Here is a 15476-nt window from a genome sequence, read left to right as displayed (position 1 = left end):
ATATTTTGTTTTCCTTTGGGTGTATTGTCATTTTATGCACATAGATTTCCTAGCAGTGGCTGTGATGAATAGTTCAATTTGATAGCAGCTTCCTTTTGAGAATTTGAAAAAAAAAGAATTAAATAGTCTCTCTGGATGACTCTGCTTTGATGTCTATGTGCACATCCCTTTTGCGTTTCAGAGGGATTGACCAACATACACAACAGTGCTTGGAAGACCTCTTCCTCCCTCATGGCATGTAAAGCTAACCTCTCTCCTACCGTGTGTTTTTTTACTTTTTAACTTCCCCTTCCGAGTCATGATCATGTAACTGAATTTACATTTTTAGATTTTAACTGCAGTAGTTGCTTGTTTTTCATTTTTATTTTTTGTGTACGCATACATCCCTTTTTGTGGGGAGGGGGGAGTGATGTCTGTTTACTTATATTAGCTAATATAGGTCATTTTATGTCCGCTTACAATATGTGTCAGGATTTTTTATGTCGTTTCCAATCAATGTCTAATATCAAGTGGTTTGCAGCAGTCATACAAAGGCACGTAACACCCCCAAAACACCTACATAAGTTAGAAATACTCCGGAAGAGTACTCAGTTTATGAAAAGGCGGTGAATCCCAAATAGAACTGTAAATGTAAGCTAGCAAGCAGACTGTGCACCCCTGTTTGGAACTATGACCTGTGTGTTGCCCTCTATTAACAGAACAATGTAACTGCAGCCCATGTCACATAAAATAGAAAGTAGAGATTATGCAAATTAACTCCCAGAAGAGCCTGGTGTCACCCCAAAATGTGTCATGCTTTTCACACCAAGAAACATCCACACATAGATCCCTGCGAACCTCAAAAACGTACAGGAAACCCTGTCCAGCGCTTTGCTCCCAGAGGAGATAAGGTTGAAAAACCACCCTATGTTAAAAGTGTCCATAATCCATGCCAGCTGCCCTGTCTATAAAACCTGGCCGTTCGGGGCCTAGGGGCATGAGTGGAAGGGTTTAACCTGCCTGGGTTCTTGGGCATGGTTTCATCATGCCTCAGTTTACAATGGCACTCTGCCACTTTGTCAGGCTTTAAAGAAGCCTGACTCCTGCAGAGCAAAAGATCTGATTATTTCCTTACATGTTTTGTACGTAAGAATGCGGATGGTGCTCTGAGCCTCCTATGGTGGTTATTAAGCATGGTATACATACCATAGCATGTAACTGTGCCTACAAATGGAACATTTTGTTCATTTATTAGGGAGTTGTGAAAATGGCAAAATCAAATTGCCATTACTGACACAGACCAGCTGCCGCTGTCCGGACATTTCGTCGAAAGACATTTCGTCGAAAGACATTTGGTCGACGTAATTTGGTCGAAAGCCAAATGGTTGATTTTTTTATTTATTTATATATATATTTTTTAGGTTGTAGTTTAGGGAAAAAAAGGGGTTTTTAGAAAAAAAGGGGTTTGGGGGGACCCCCCCAAGCCCCCCCCCCAAAAAAAAAATGTGAAAATAAAAAACAAAGCAATTCGACCATTTGGTTTTCGACCAAATGGTTTCGACCAATTGTCCTGTCGACACATTTTTTTCGACGAAATGTCTGGCAACCCAGCTGCCGACTGTTGCTATTGACAGGAGTTCCAGGTGTATAAACTGAGGAGATCACCAGTTCAATTACCTGTGAACGCATTTTGAAGCTCATTCACAACCAGTTCATGCCCGTTCTCTCCATTTTGGCTTTCTGGCTGGCCGAGGGGCCCTTCAGTAATGTTCTTTGCTAACCATTACACCATGGGCCCCTTGCTGGTGCAACCTGACAGAGTTGTAACAGAAATGAGAATCGAGATCTCATGCATCATTTTAACAAACTCATATTCCTAGCCCACGGATATTATGCAAATGTGGAACTGTTTAGTTGGTTGTTGCGCAATAGCAAACTCTTTGCTTTACAGCTCATTTGGATAGGATTCTTCCTCTGGAGGCATAAGATAAAAGAATATTGCATACATTCTCTAAAAGGCTCTATTTTTGCTGCAATGACGTTCATCATGTCACTAAGTATGTAGGTTCCATGGTGTAATGGTTAGCACTCTGGACTCTGAATCCTGCGATCCGAGTTCAAATTTCGGTGGGACCTTGGGAATTACTGTATTTGTTTTCCTCTCAGTGTCTTGTTTTAATAGCAATGACGCTGCTGTGTCGCCCACTTTCATAGCATTATTCCCTGGGTGCATTTGAAAAAAGAAAGATTTTCCATGGATGACGCTCTTTAGCCACAATGAAACCCACCACTTTCTGTGGTGTGAAAGACCCATGGTGTAATGGTAGCACCCTGGAGGTTGAATCCAATAATTTGCATTCAAATCTCTGTAAGAGTTTACCATCAGTCGAACCTTTCCCTTATCGTTTATTGTGGATGTCTTCTTTGAAGAAAGGTATGATCCAACTAAAGTAAGTACATTCACGAATGGGCCCTTGGTCGGTACAAACAGTATTTATACACCTCAGGCCTTTTGTGAATTAAGAAAAGTGTGTTCTTCGTTCTATTTTTCATCTCAAACTGATACCTTCATTTTACAAACATGTAAAGACTGTTAAGACGCTTGATTAATATCATTGATTCTGAATGTGGTCGCTTTTCATAGGATTAACCCTTTAACAATTTTGAAAGAGAATGGCGATACAATAGAGCTGCTTTTCCCAAAATGGTATTATTAATGTTGTTGCTGCATCTTCAAGTAAAAAGAGAATCCATTGGGTCACAGATTGAGCATGTTTCTTAACATTGAGTTAAGTTTGAAAATTTCAAATCTTTTATGTATGTTTCCGATGCAGATCTGCCCATCGACTCAGAATGACCTCACTGTTCATACATTTAAAAAAATGCATAAAGGTTAAGGTGCTAGGCACAAAAGTGGATTTTTATGAAAAGTTATGCCAGAGAGTGAGAGCGAAAATGAATACCCTACACCACTAACCTTATGAATATTACTATCTTTGGCCTATAATTTAAGACAACAAGGAGACAAAGTGTGTTAGAGCAAGAGAGAGGTTCCACCGAGACTTGAACTCGGATCGCTGGATTCAAAGTCCAAAGTGCTAACCATTACACCATGGAACCCTTGTTGAGCAGAGCTTCATAAGGGCAATGAGAATATAGGGCACAGTCAAGATTTTTTACTGACCTATAGTAACCGTTTACTGATATTATATCGAAGCAGCACTGTTGCTGTTGGATGCTGTGCAATCGCAAAGTATTGGCTTCATGTCTCATTTGGATCAAATTCTTCCTCTGGAGTCTAATGATATAGGAATATTACATATTTTCTCTGATGTGCTCTGTTTTTCCAGAATGAAGTGCATCATGCTACTGAATATGTGGGTTCCATGGTGTAATGGTTAGCACTCTGGACTCTGAATCCAGCGATCCGAGTTCAAGTCTCGGTGGGACCTTGGGGCTGCTTCTCTTTTAGAGTTGCCTTTCATTTGCAGATAGATATAACAGCAATAGCTTTGCTTTACAGCCCACTTTGATGGCAGTCTTCTTTGACCAAAGAATATTAATAGTTTCTGGGGATGACTCTCTTTTGCCACAAAGAAACTGCCCACTCTCATATCTCCAAAGCTCCAAGGTATAATGGCTATTAAACTGGCTTTTGATCTCAGCGATTTGCATTGAAAGCCCAGGAGGCCCCTAAAATCAGTTGAATTGTTTCCTGATAATTTAGAGTTTATTTCTTCTTTCGAGAAAGGTGTGATCCAAATAAAGTAAGTACATTTAAACAAGGGCACTTGATCAGTAAATGCACTACTTTCTAGAACTCATAACTCTTGTAAGTTATAAAAAGTTTGCTCTCCATACAGTTTGTCAACTCAAAGAATTACATTTTTTACACATTTAATAAGACAATCAAATTGCTTGAAACATAGGAATGATTGTGAAAGTGAATATGATTCACCAAAATAATTGTATAACATTTTTTAATGTTAATAAAATAGGGCTTTTTCCAATCTTTTCACATCAATGTTGTTTCTGCATGTTCCAGTGAGCAGAGAATCTACTGCACATAGTGTGTACATTTTTCTTTTCATAGAGTTAAGGTTGGACATTATTCATCTGTGGAAAATGTTTCTGAGAGATATCTGGGTGCCCACTCTGATTGACCTTAGGGATTGTACATTAACGATATGTAGTTGCATCACTGTATTGGTATCAGGCACCAAAGTGCATTTAAATGTAATGTCGTGCAGAGAGAGTCGACTGAACTTCTGAATATTAACTCTGTTGAATTGTAATTTGAGAAATTAGAAAATGGAGTGTAAGAGCAAGATAACGGTCCCACCGAGACTTGAACTCGGATCGTTGGATTCAAAGTCCAAAGTGCTAACCATTACACCATGGAACCCTTGCAAGATGCACCTGAGAGCGTTGAATCAGAAATGGCAATATAGAGCACATTTACAATTTTTACAGATTCATAGTCCCAATTGACTGATATCATACAAACACAGCGATGTTGTCGATTGACGTTGTGCTATAGCAATCTCTGTGCTTTATAGAGCATGTAGATCAAATTCTTCCTCTTGAGGCATATGATTAAGCAATATTAAATATTGTTTCTGACTGCCTCTGTTTTGGCATAATGAAGTTCAGCATTTGCGGAAGTATTTAGGTTCCATGGTCTAATGGTTAGTAGGCTGGACTCTGAATTTAGTAATCTGACATGTTATAGCTATATTTTGTTTTCCTTTGGGTGTATTGTCATTTTATGCACATAGATTTCCTAGCAGTGGCTGTGATGAATAGTTCAATTTGATAGCAGCTTCCTTTTGAGAATTTGAAAAAAAAAGAATTAAATAGTCTCTCTGGATGACTCTGCTTTGATTTCTATGTGCACATCCCTTTTGCGTTTCAGAGGGATTGACCAACATACACAACAGTGCTTGGAAGACCTCTTCCTCCCTCATGGCATGTAAAGCTAACCTCTCTCCTACCGTGTGTTTTTTTACTTTTTAACTTCCCCTTCCGAGTCATGATCATGTAACTGAATTTACATTTTTAGATTTTAACTGCAGTAGTTGCTTGTTTTTCATTTTTATTTTTTGTGTACGCATACATCCCTTTTTGTGGGGAGGGGGGAGTGATGTCTGTTTACTTATATTAGCTAATATAGGTCATTTTATGTCCGCTTACAATATGTGTCAGGATTTTTTATGTCGTTTCCAATCAATGTCTAATATCAAGTGGTTTGCAGCAGTCATACAAAGGCACGTAACACCCCCAAAACACCTACATAAGTTAGAAATACTCCGGAAGAGTACTCAGTTTATGAAAAGGCGGTGAATCCCAAATAGAACTGTAAATGTAAGCTAGCAAGCAGACTGTGCACCCCTGTTTGGAACTATGACCTGTGTGTTGCCCTCTATTAACAGAACAATGTAACTGCAGCCCATGTCACATAAAATAGAAAGTAGAGATTATGCAAATTAACTCCCAGAAGAGCCTGGTGTCACCCCAAAAGGTGTCATGCTTTTCACACCAAGAAACATCCACACATAGATCCCTGCGAACCTCAAAAACGTACAGGAAACCCTGTCCAGCGCTTTGCTCCCAGAGGAGATAAGGTTGAAAAACCACCCTATGTTAAAAGTGTCCATAATCCATGCCAGCTGCCCTGTCTATAAAACCTGGCCGTTCGGGGCCTAGGGGCATGAGTGGAAGGGTTTAACCTGCCTGGGTTCTTGGGCATGGTTTCATCATGCCTCAGTTTACAATGGCACTCTGCCACTTTGTCAGGCTTTAAAGAAGCCTGACTCCTGCAGAGCAAAAGATCTGATTATTTCCTTACATGTTTTGTACGTAAGAATGCGGATGGTGCTCTGAGCCTCCTATGGTGGTTATTAAGCATGGTATACATACCATAGCATGTAACTGTGCCTACAAATGGAACATTTTGTTCATTTATTAGGGAGTTGTGAAAATGGCAAAATCAAATTGCCATTACTGACACAGACCAGCTGGCGCTGTCCGGACATTTCGTCGAAAGACATTTGGTCGAAAGACATTTGGTCGACGTAATTTGGTCGAAAGCCAAATGGTCGATTTTTTAATTTATTTATATATATATTTTTTAGGTTGTAGTTTAGGGAAAAAAAGGGGTTTTTAGAAAAAAAGGGGGTTGGGGGGACCCCCCCCCAAACCCCCCCCCCAAAAAAAAATTTGAAAATAAAAAACAAAGCAATTCGACCATTTGGTTTTCGACCAAATGGTTTCGACCAATTGTCCTGTCGACAAATTTTTTTCGACGAAATGTCTGGCAACCCAGCTGCCGACTGTTGCTATTGACAGGAGTTCCAGGTGTATAAACTGAGGAGATCACCAGTTCAATTACCTGTGAACGCATTTTGAAGCTCATTCACAACCAGTTCATGCCCGTTCTCTCCATTTTGGCTTTCTGGCTGGCCGAGGGGCCCTTCAGTAATGTTCTTTGCTAACCATTACACCATGGGCCCCTTGCTGGTGCAACCTGACAGAGTTGTAACAGAAATGAGAATCGAGATCTCATGCATCATTTTAACAAACTCATATTCCTAGCCCACGGATATTATGCAAATGTGGAACTGTTTAGTTGGTTGTTGCGCAATAGCAAACTCTTTGCTTTACAGCTCATTTGGATAGGATTCTTCCTCTGGAGGCATAAGATAAAAGAATATTGCATACATTCTCTAAAAGGCTCTTTTTTTGCTGCAATGACGTTCATCATGTCACTAAGTATGTAGGTTCTATGGTGTAATGGTTAGCACTCTGGACTCTGAATCCAGCGATCCGAGTTCAAATCTCGGTGGGACCTTGGGAATTACTGTGTTTGTTTTCCTCTCAGTGTCTTGTTTTAATAGCAATGACGCTGCTGTGTCGCCCACTTTCATAGCATTATTCCCTGGGTGCATTTGAAAAAAAAAAGATTTTCCATGGATGACGCTCTTTAGCCACAATGAAACCCACCACTTTCTGTGGTGTGAAAGACCCATGGTGTAATGGTAGCACCCTGGAGGTTGAATCCAATAATTTGCATTCAAATCTCTGTAAGAGTTTACCATCAGTCGAACCTTTCCCTTATCGTTTATTGTGGATGTCTTCTTTGAAGAAAGGTATGATCCAACTAAAGTAAGTACATTCACGAATGGGCCCTTGGTCGGTACAAACAGTATTTATACACCTCAGGCCTTTTGTGAATTAAGAAAAGTGTGTTCCTCGTTCTATTTTTCATCTCAAACTGATACCTTCATTTTACAAACATGTAAAGACTGTTAAGACGCTTGATTAATATCATTGATTCTGAATGTGGTCGCTTTTCATAGGATTAACCCTTTAACAATTTTGAAAGAGAATGGCGATACAATAGAGCTGCTTTTCCCAAAATGGTATTATTAATGTTGTTGCTGCATCTTCAAGTAAAAAGAGAATCCATTGGGTCACAGATTGAGCATGTTTCTTAACATTGAGTTAAGTTTGAAAATTTCAAATCTTTTATGTATGTTTCCGATGCAGATCTGCCCATCGACTCAGAATGACCTCACTGTTCATACATTTAAAAAAAATGCATAAAGGTTAAGGTGCTAGGCACAAAAGTGGATTTTTATGAAAAGTTATGCCAGAGAGTGAGAGCGAAAATGAATACCCTACACCACTAACCTTATGAATATTACTATCTTTGGCCTATAATTTAAGACAACAAGGAGACAAAGTGTGTTAGAGCAAGAGAGAGGTTCCACCGAGACTTGAACTCGGATCGCTGGATTCAAAGTCCAAAGTGCTAACCATTACACCATGGAACCCTTGTTGAGCAGAGCTTCATAAGGGCAATGAGAATATAGGGCACAGTCAAGATTTTTACTGACCTATAGTAACCGTTTACTGATATTATATCGAAGCAGCACTGTTGCTGTTGGATGCAGTGCAATCGCAAAGTATTGGCTTCATGTCTCATTTGGATCAAATTCTTCCTCTGGAGTCTAATGATATAGGAATATTACATATTTTCTCTGATGTGCTCTGTTTTTCCAGAATGAAGTGCATCATGCTACTGAATATGTGGGTTCCATGGTGTAATGGTTAGCACTCTGGACTCTGAATCCAGCGATCCCAGTTCAAGTCTCGGTGGGACCTTGGGGCTGCTTCTCTTTTAGAGTTGCCTTTCATTTGCAGATAGATATAACAGCAATAGCTTTGCTTTACAGCCCACTTTGATGGCAGTCTTCTTTGACCAAAGAATATTAATAGTTTCTGGGGATGACTCTCTTTTGCCACAAAGAAACTGCCCACTCTCATATCTCCAAAGCTCCAAGGTATAATGGCTATTAAACTGGCTTTTGATCTCAGCGATTTGCATTGAAAGCCCAGGAGGCCCCTAAAATCAGTTGAATTGTTTCCTGATAATTTAGAGTTTATTTCTTCTTTCGAGAAAGGTGTGATCCAAATAAAGTAAGTACATTTAAACAAGGGCACTTGATCAGTAAATGCACTACTTTCTAGAACTCATAACTCTTGTAAGTTATAAAAAGTTTGCTCTCCATACAGTTTGTCAACTCAAAGAATTACATTTTTTACACATTTAATAAGACCATCAAATTGCTTGAAACATAGGAATGATTGTGAAAGTGAATATGATTCACCAAAATAATTGTATAACATTTTTTAATGTTAATAAAATAGGGCTTTTTCCAATCTTTTCACATCAATGTTGTTTCTGCATGTTCCAGTGAGCAGAGAATCTACTGCACATAGTGTGTACATTTTTCTTTTCATAGAGTTAAGGTTGGACATTATTCATCTGTGGAAAATGTTTCTGAGAGATATCTGGGTGCCCACTCTGATTGACCTTAGGGATTGTACATTAACGATATGTAGTTGCATCACTGTATTGGTATCAGGCACCAAAGTGCATTTAAATGTAATGTCGTGCAGAGAGAGTCGACTGAACTTCTGAATATTAACTCTGTTGAATTGTAATTTGAGAAATTAGAAAATGGAGTGTAAGAGCAAGATAACGGTCCCACCGAGACTTGAACTCGGATCGTTGGATTCAAAGTCCAAAGTGCTAACCATTACACCATGGAACCCTTGCAAGATGCACCTGAGAGCGTTGAATCAGAAATGGCAATATAGAGCACATTTACAATTTTTACAGATTCATAGTCCCAATTGACTGATATCATACAAACACAGCGATGTTGTCGATTGACGTTGTGCTATAGCAATCTCTGTGCTTTATAGAGCATGTAGATCAAATTCTTCCTCTTGAGGCATATGATTAAGCAATATTAAATATTGTTTCTGACTGCCTCTGTTTTGGCATAATGAAGTTCAGCATTTGCGGAAGTATTTAGGTTCCATGGTCTAATGGTTAGTAGGCTGGACTCTGAATTTAGTAATCTGACATGTTATAGCTATATTTTGTTTTCCTTTGGGTGTATTGTCATTTTATGCACATAGATTTCCTAGCAGTGGCTGTGATGAATAGTTCAATTTGATAGCAGCTTCCTTTTGAGAATTTGAAAAAAAAAGAATTAAATAGTCTCTCTGGATGACTCTGCTTTGATTTCTATGTGCACATCCCTTTTGCGTTTCAGAGGGATTGACCAACATACACAACAGTGCTTGGAAGACCTCTTCCTCCCTCATGGCATGTAAAGCTAACCTCTCTCCTACCGTGTGTTTTTTTACTTTTTAACTTCCCCTTCCGAGTCATGATCATGTAACTGAATTTACATTTTTAGATTTTAACTGCAGTAGTTGCTTGTTTTTCATTTTTATTTTTTGTGTACGCATACATCCCTTTTTGTGGGGAGGGGGGAGTGATGTCTGTTTACTTATATTAGCTAATATAGGTCATTTTATGTCCGCTTACAATATGTGTCAGGATTTTTTATGTCGTTTCCAATCAATGTCTAATATCAAGTGGTTTGCAGCAGTCATACAAAGGCACGTAACACCCCCAAAACACCTACATAAGTTAGAAATACTCCGGAAGAGTACTCAGTTTACGAAAAGGCGGTGAATCCCAAATAGAACTGTAAATGCAAGCTAGCAAGCAGACTGTGCACCCCTGTTTGGAACTATGACCTGTGTGTTGCCCTCTATTAACAGAACAATGTAACTGCAGCCCATGTCACATAAAATAGAAAGTAGAGATTATGCAAATTAACTCCCAGAAGAGCCTGGTGTCACCCCAAAAGGTGTCATGCTTTTCACACCAAGAAACATCCACACATAGATCCCTGCGAACCTCAAAAACGTACAGGAAACCCTGTCCAGCGCTTTGCTCCCAGAGGAGATAAGGTTGAAAAACCACCCTATGTTAAAAGTGTCCATAATCCATGCCAGCTGCCCTGTCTATAAAACCTGGCCGTTCGGGGCCTAGGGGCATGAGTGGAAGGGTTTAACCTGCCTGGGTTCTTGGGCATGGTTTCATCATGCCTCAGTTTACAATGGCACTCTGCCACTTTGTCAGGCTTTAAAGAAGCCTGACTCCTGCAGAGCAAAAGATCTGATTATTTCCTTACATGTTTTGTACGTAAGAATGCGGATGGTGCTCTGAGCCTCCTATGGTGGTTATTAAGCATGGTATACATACCATAGCATGTAACTGTGCCTACAAATGGAACATTTTGTTCATTTATTAGGGAGTTGTGAAAATGGCAAAATCAAATTGCCATTACTGACACAGACCAGCTGGCGCTGTCCGGACATTTCGTCGAAAGACATTTGGTCGAAAGACATTTGGTCGACGTAATTTGGTCGAAAGCCAAATGGTCGATTTTTTAATTTATTTATATATATATTTTTTAGGTTGTAGTTTAGGGAAAAAAAGGGGTTTTTAGAAAAAAAGGGGGTTGGGGGGACCCCCCCCAAACCCCCCCCCAAAAAAAAATTTGAAAATAAAAAACAAAGCAATTCGACCATTTGGTTTTCGACCAAATGGTTTCGACCAATTGTCCTGTCGACAAATTTTTTTCGACGAAATGTCTGGCAACCCAGCTGCCGACTGTTGCTATTGACAGGAGTTCCAGGTGTATAAACTGAGGAGATCACCAGTTCAATTACCTGTGAACGCATTTTGAAGCTCATTCACAACCAGTTCATGCCCGTTCTCTCCATTTTGGCTTTCTGGCTGGCCGAGGGGCCCTTCAGTAATGTTCTTTGCTAACCATTACACCATGGGCCCCTTGCTGGTGCAACCTGACAGAGTTGTAACAGAAATGAGAATCGAGATCTCATGCATCATTTTAACAAACTCATATTCCTAGCCCACGGATATTATGCAAATGTGGAACTGTTTAGTTGGTTGTTGCGCAATAGCAAACTCTTTGCTTTACAGCTCATTTGGATAGGATTCTTCCTCTGGAGGCATAAGATAAAAGAATATTGCATACATTCTCTAAAAGGCTCTTTTTTTGCTGCAATGACGTTCATCATGTCACTAAGTATGTAGGTTCTATGGTGTAATGGTTAGCACTCTGGACTCTGAATCCAGCGATCCGAGTTCAAATCTCGGTGGGACCTTGGGAATTACTGTGTTTGTTTTCCTCTCAGTGTCTTGTTTTAATAGCAATGACGCTGCTGTGTCGCCCACTTTCATAGCATTATTCCCTGGGTGCATTTGAAAAAAGAAAGATTTTCCATGGATGACGCTCTTTAGCCACAATGAAACCCACCACTTTCTGTGGTGTGAAAGACCCATGGTGTAATGGTAGCACCCTGGAGGTTGAATCCAATAATTTGCATTCAAATCTCTGTAAGAGTTTACCATCAGTCGAACCTTTCCCTTATCGTTTATTGTGGATGTCTTCTTTGAAGAAAGGTATGATCCAACTAAAGTAAGTACATTCACGAATGGGCCCTTGGTCGGTACAAACAGTATTTATACACCTCAGGCCTTTTGTGAATTAAGAAAAGTGTGTTCCTCGTTCTATTTTTCATCTCAAACTGATACCTTCATTTTACAAACATGTAAAGACTGTTAAGACGCTTGATTAATATCATTGATTCTGAATGTGGTCGCTTTTCATAGGATTAACCCTTTAACAATTTTGAAAGAGAATGGCGATACAATAGAGCTGCTTTTCCCAAAATGGTATTATTAATGTTGTTGCTGCATCTTCAAGTAAAAAGAGAATCCATTGGGTCACAGATTGAGCATGTTTCTTAACATTGAGTTAAGTTTGAAAATTTCAAATCTTTTATGTATGTTTCCGATGCAGATCTGCCCATCGACTCAGAATGACCTCACTGTTCATACATTTAAAAAAAATGCATAAAGGTTAAGGTGCTAGGCACAAAAGTGGATTTTTATGAAAAGTTATGCCAGAGAGTGAGAGCGAAAATGAATACCCTACACCACTAACCTTATGAATATTACTATCTTTGGCCTATAATTTAAGACAACAAGGAGACAAAGTGTGTTAGAGCAAGAGAGAGGTTCCACCGAGACTTGAACTCGGATCGCTGGATTCAAAGTCCAAAGTGCTAACCATTACACCATGGAACCCTTGTTGAGCAGAGCTTCATAAGGGCAATGAGAATATAGGGCACAGTCAAGATTTTTACTGACCTATAGTAACCGTTTACTGATATTATATCGAAGCAGCACTGTTGCTGTTGGATGCAGTGCAATCGCAAAGTATTGGCTTCATGTCTCATTTGGATCAAATTCTTCCTCTGGAGTCTAATGATATAGGAATATTACATATTTTCTCTGATGTGCTCTGTTTTTCCAGAATGAAGTGCATCATGCTACTGAATATGTGGGTTCCATGGTGTAATGGTTAGCACTCTGGACTCTGAATCCAGCGATCCCAGTTCAAGTCTCGGTGGGACCTTGGGGCTGCTTCTCTTTTAGAGTTGCCTTTCATTTGCAGATAGATATAACAGCAATAGCTTTGCTTTACAGCCCACTTTGATGGCAGTCTTCTTTGACCAAAGAATATTAATAGTTTCTGGGGATGACTCTCTTTTGCCACAAAGAAACTGCCCACTCTCATATCTCCAAAGCTCCAAGGTATAATGGCTATTAAACTGGCTTTTGATCTCAGCGATTTGCATTGAAAGCCCAGGAGGCCCCTAAAATCAGTTGAATTGTTTCCTGATAATTTAGAGTTTATTTCTTCTTTCGAGAAAGGTGTGATCCAAATAAAGTAAGTACATTTAAACAAGGGCACTTGATCAGTAAATGCACTACTTTCTAGAACTCATAACTCTTGTAAGTTATAAAAAGTTTGCTCTCCATACAGTTTGTCAACTCAAAGAATTACATTTTTTACACATTTAATAAGACCATCAAATTGCTTGAAACATAGGAATGATTGTGAAAGTGAATATGATTCACCAAAATAATTGTATAACATTTTTTAATGTTAATAAAATAGGGCTTTTTCCAATCTTTTCACATCAATGTTGTTTCTGCATGTTCCAGTGAGCAGAGAATCTACTGCACATAGTGTGTACATTTTTCTTTTCATAGAGTTAAGGTTGGACATTATTCATCTGTGGAAAATGTTTCTGAGAGATATCTGGGTGCCCACTCTGATTGACCTTAGGGATTGTACATTAACGATATGTAGTTGCATCACTGTATTGGTATCAGGCACCAAAGTGCATTTAAATGTAATGTCGTGCAGAGAGAGTCGACTGAACTTCTGAATATTAACTCTGTTGAATTGTAATTTGAGAAATTAGAAAATGGAGTGTAAGAGCAAGATAACGGTCCCACCGAGACTTGAACTCGGATCGTTGGATTCAAAGTCCGAAGTGCTAACCATTACACCATGGAACCCTTGCAAGATGCACCTGAGAGCGTTGAATCAGAAATGGCAATATAGAGCACATTTACAATTTTTACAGATTCATAGTCCCAATTGACTGATATCATACAAACACAGCGATGTTGTCGATTGACGTTGTGCTATAGCAATCTCTGTGCTTTATAGAGCATGTAGATCAAATTCTTCCTCTTGAGGCATATGATTAAGCAATATTAAATATTGTTTCTGACTGCCTCTGTTTTGGCATAATGAAGTTCAGCATTTGCGGAAGTATTTAGGTTCCATGGTCTAATGGTTAGTAGGCTGGACTCTGAATTTAGTAATCTGACATGTTATAGCTATATTTTGTTTTCCTTTGGGTGTATTGTCATTTTATGCACATAGATTTCCTAGCAGTGGCTGTGATGAATAGTTCAATTTGATAGCAGCTTCCTTTTGAGAATTTGAAAAAAAAAGAATTAAATAGTCTCTCTGGATGACTCTGCTTTGATTTCTATGTGCACATCCCTTTTACGTTTCAGAGGGATTGACCAACATACACAACAGTGCTTGGAAGACCTCTTCCTCCCTCATGGCATGTAAAGCTAACCTCTCTCCTACCGTGTGTTTTTTTACTTTTTAACTTCCCCTTCCGAGTCATGATCATGTAACTGAATTTACATTTTTAGATTTTAACTGCAGTAGTTGCTTGTTTTTCATTTTTATTTTTTGTGTACGCATACATCCCTTTTTGTGGGGAGGGGGGAGTGATGTCTGTTTACTTATATTAGCTAATATAGGTCATTTTATGTCCGCTTACAATATGTGTCAGGATTTTTTATGTCGTTTCCAATCAATGTCTAATATCAAGTGGTTTGCAGCAGTCATACAAAGGCACGTAACACCCCCAAAACACCTACATAAGTTAGAAATACTCCGGAAGAGTACTCAGTTTATGAAAAGGCGGTGAATCCCAAATAGAACTGTAAATGTAAGCTAGCAAGCAGACTGTGCACCCCTGTTTGGAACTATGACCTGTGTGTTGCCCTCTATTAACAGAACAATGTAACTGCAGCCCATGTCACATAAAATAGAAAGTAGAGATTATGCAAATTAACTCCCAGAAGAGCCTGGTGTCACCCCAAAAGGTGTCATGCTTTTCACACCAAGAAACATCCACACATAGATCCCTGCGAACCTCAAAAACGTACAGGAAACCCTGTCCAGCGCTTTGCTCCCAGAGGAGATAAGGTTGAAAAACCACCCTATGTTAAAAGTGTCCATAATCCATGCCAGCTGCCCTGTCTATAAAACCTGGCCGTTCGGGGCCTAGGGGCATGAGTGGAAGGGTTTAACCTGCCTGGGTTCTTGGGCATGGTTTCATCATGCCTCAGTTTACAATGGCACTCTGCCACTTTGTCAGGCTTTAAAGAAGCCTGACTCCTGCAGAGCAAAAGATCTGATTATTTCCTTACATGTTTTGTACGTAAGAATGCGGATGGTGCTCTGAGCCTCCTATGGTGGTTATTAAGCATGGTATACATACCATAGCATGTAACTGTGCCTACAAATGGAACATTTTGTTCATTTATTAGGAGTTGTGAAAATGGCAAAATCAAATTGCCATTACTGACACAGACCAGCTGGCGCTGTCCGGACATTTCGTCGAAAGACATTTGGTCGAAAGACATTTGGTCG

The 15476-nt window shown here is 39.4% G+C and overlaps 12 non-coding genes across 12 annotated transcripts; 6 read left to right on the top strand and 6 right to left on the bottom strand.

Annotated features, from left to right (window-relative positions):
• The first annotated feature begins 2043 nt into the window (after positions 1-2043).
• On the top strand, positions 2044-2115 carry TRNAQ-CUG (transfer RNA glutamine (anticodon CUG)). Its single transcript has one exon. It is a non-coding gene; the product is annotated as a tRNA-Gln (tRNA).
• Positions 2116-3027: 912 nt separating this feature from the next.
• On the bottom strand, positions 3028-3099 carry TRNAQ-UUG (transfer RNA glutamine (anticodon UUG)). Its single transcript has one exon. It is a non-coding gene; the product is annotated as a tRNA-Gln (tRNA).
• A 260-nt stretch (positions 3100-3359) lies between these two features.
• On the top strand, positions 3360-3431 carry TRNAQ-CUG (transfer RNA glutamine (anticodon CUG)). The gene has a single exon. It is a non-coding gene; the product is annotated as a tRNA-Gln (tRNA).
• Positions 3432-4312: 881 nt separating this feature from the next.
• Positions 4313-4384, bottom strand: TRNAQ-UUG (transfer RNA glutamine (anticodon UUG)). The gene has a single exon. It is a non-coding gene; the product is annotated as a tRNA-Gln (tRNA).
• A 2373-nt stretch (positions 4385-6757) lies between these two features.
• TRNAQ-CUG (transfer RNA glutamine (anticodon CUG)) lies at positions 6758-6829 on the top strand. Its single transcript has one exon. It is a non-coding gene; the product is annotated as a tRNA-Gln (tRNA).
• Positions 6830-7742: 913 nt separating this feature from the next.
• Positions 7743-7814, bottom strand: TRNAQ-UUG (transfer RNA glutamine (anticodon UUG)). The gene has a single exon. It is a non-coding gene; the product is annotated as a tRNA-Gln (tRNA).
• A 259-nt stretch (positions 7815-8073) lies between these two features.
• Positions 8074-8145, top strand: TRNAQ-CUG (transfer RNA glutamine (anticodon CUG)). Its single transcript has one exon. It is a non-coding gene; the product is annotated as a tRNA-Gln (tRNA).
• An 881-nt stretch (positions 8146-9026) lies between these two features.
• TRNAQ-UUG (transfer RNA glutamine (anticodon UUG)) lies at positions 9027-9098 on the bottom strand. Its single transcript has one exon. It is a non-coding gene; the product is annotated as a tRNA-Gln (tRNA).
• Positions 9099-11469: 2371 nt separating this feature from the next.
• TRNAQ-CUG (transfer RNA glutamine (anticodon CUG)) lies at positions 11470-11541 on the top strand. Its single transcript has one exon. It is a non-coding gene; the product is annotated as a tRNA-Gln (tRNA).
• Positions 11542-12454: 913 nt separating this feature from the next.
• Positions 12455-12526, bottom strand: TRNAQ-UUG (transfer RNA glutamine (anticodon UUG)). The gene has a single exon. It is a non-coding gene; the product is annotated as a tRNA-Gln (tRNA).
• A 259-nt stretch (positions 12527-12785) lies between these two features.
• TRNAQ-CUG (transfer RNA glutamine (anticodon CUG)) lies at positions 12786-12857 on the top strand. Its single transcript has one exon. It is a non-coding gene; the product is annotated as a tRNA-Gln (tRNA).
• Positions 12858-13738: 881 nt separating this feature from the next.
• TRNAQ-UUG (transfer RNA glutamine (anticodon UUG)) lies at positions 13739-13810 on the bottom strand. The gene has a single exon. It is a non-coding gene; the product is annotated as a tRNA-Gln (tRNA).
• Between the last annotated feature and the right edge of the window lie 1666 nt (positions 13811-15476).

This window comes from Ambystoma mexicanum, chromosome 5p, assembly GCF_040938575.1.
Source record: "Ambystoma mexicanum isolate Mex_15411 chromosome 5p, UKY_AmexF1_1, whole genome shotgun sequence".
NCBI classification, from domain to species: domain Eukaryota; kingdom Metazoa; phylum Chordata; class Amphibia; order Caudata; family Ambystomatidae; genus Ambystoma; species Ambystoma mexicanum.
The sequence above is the reverse complement of the archived record's forward strand: the minus strand, read 5'-3'. Positions and strand labels throughout refer to the sequence as shown.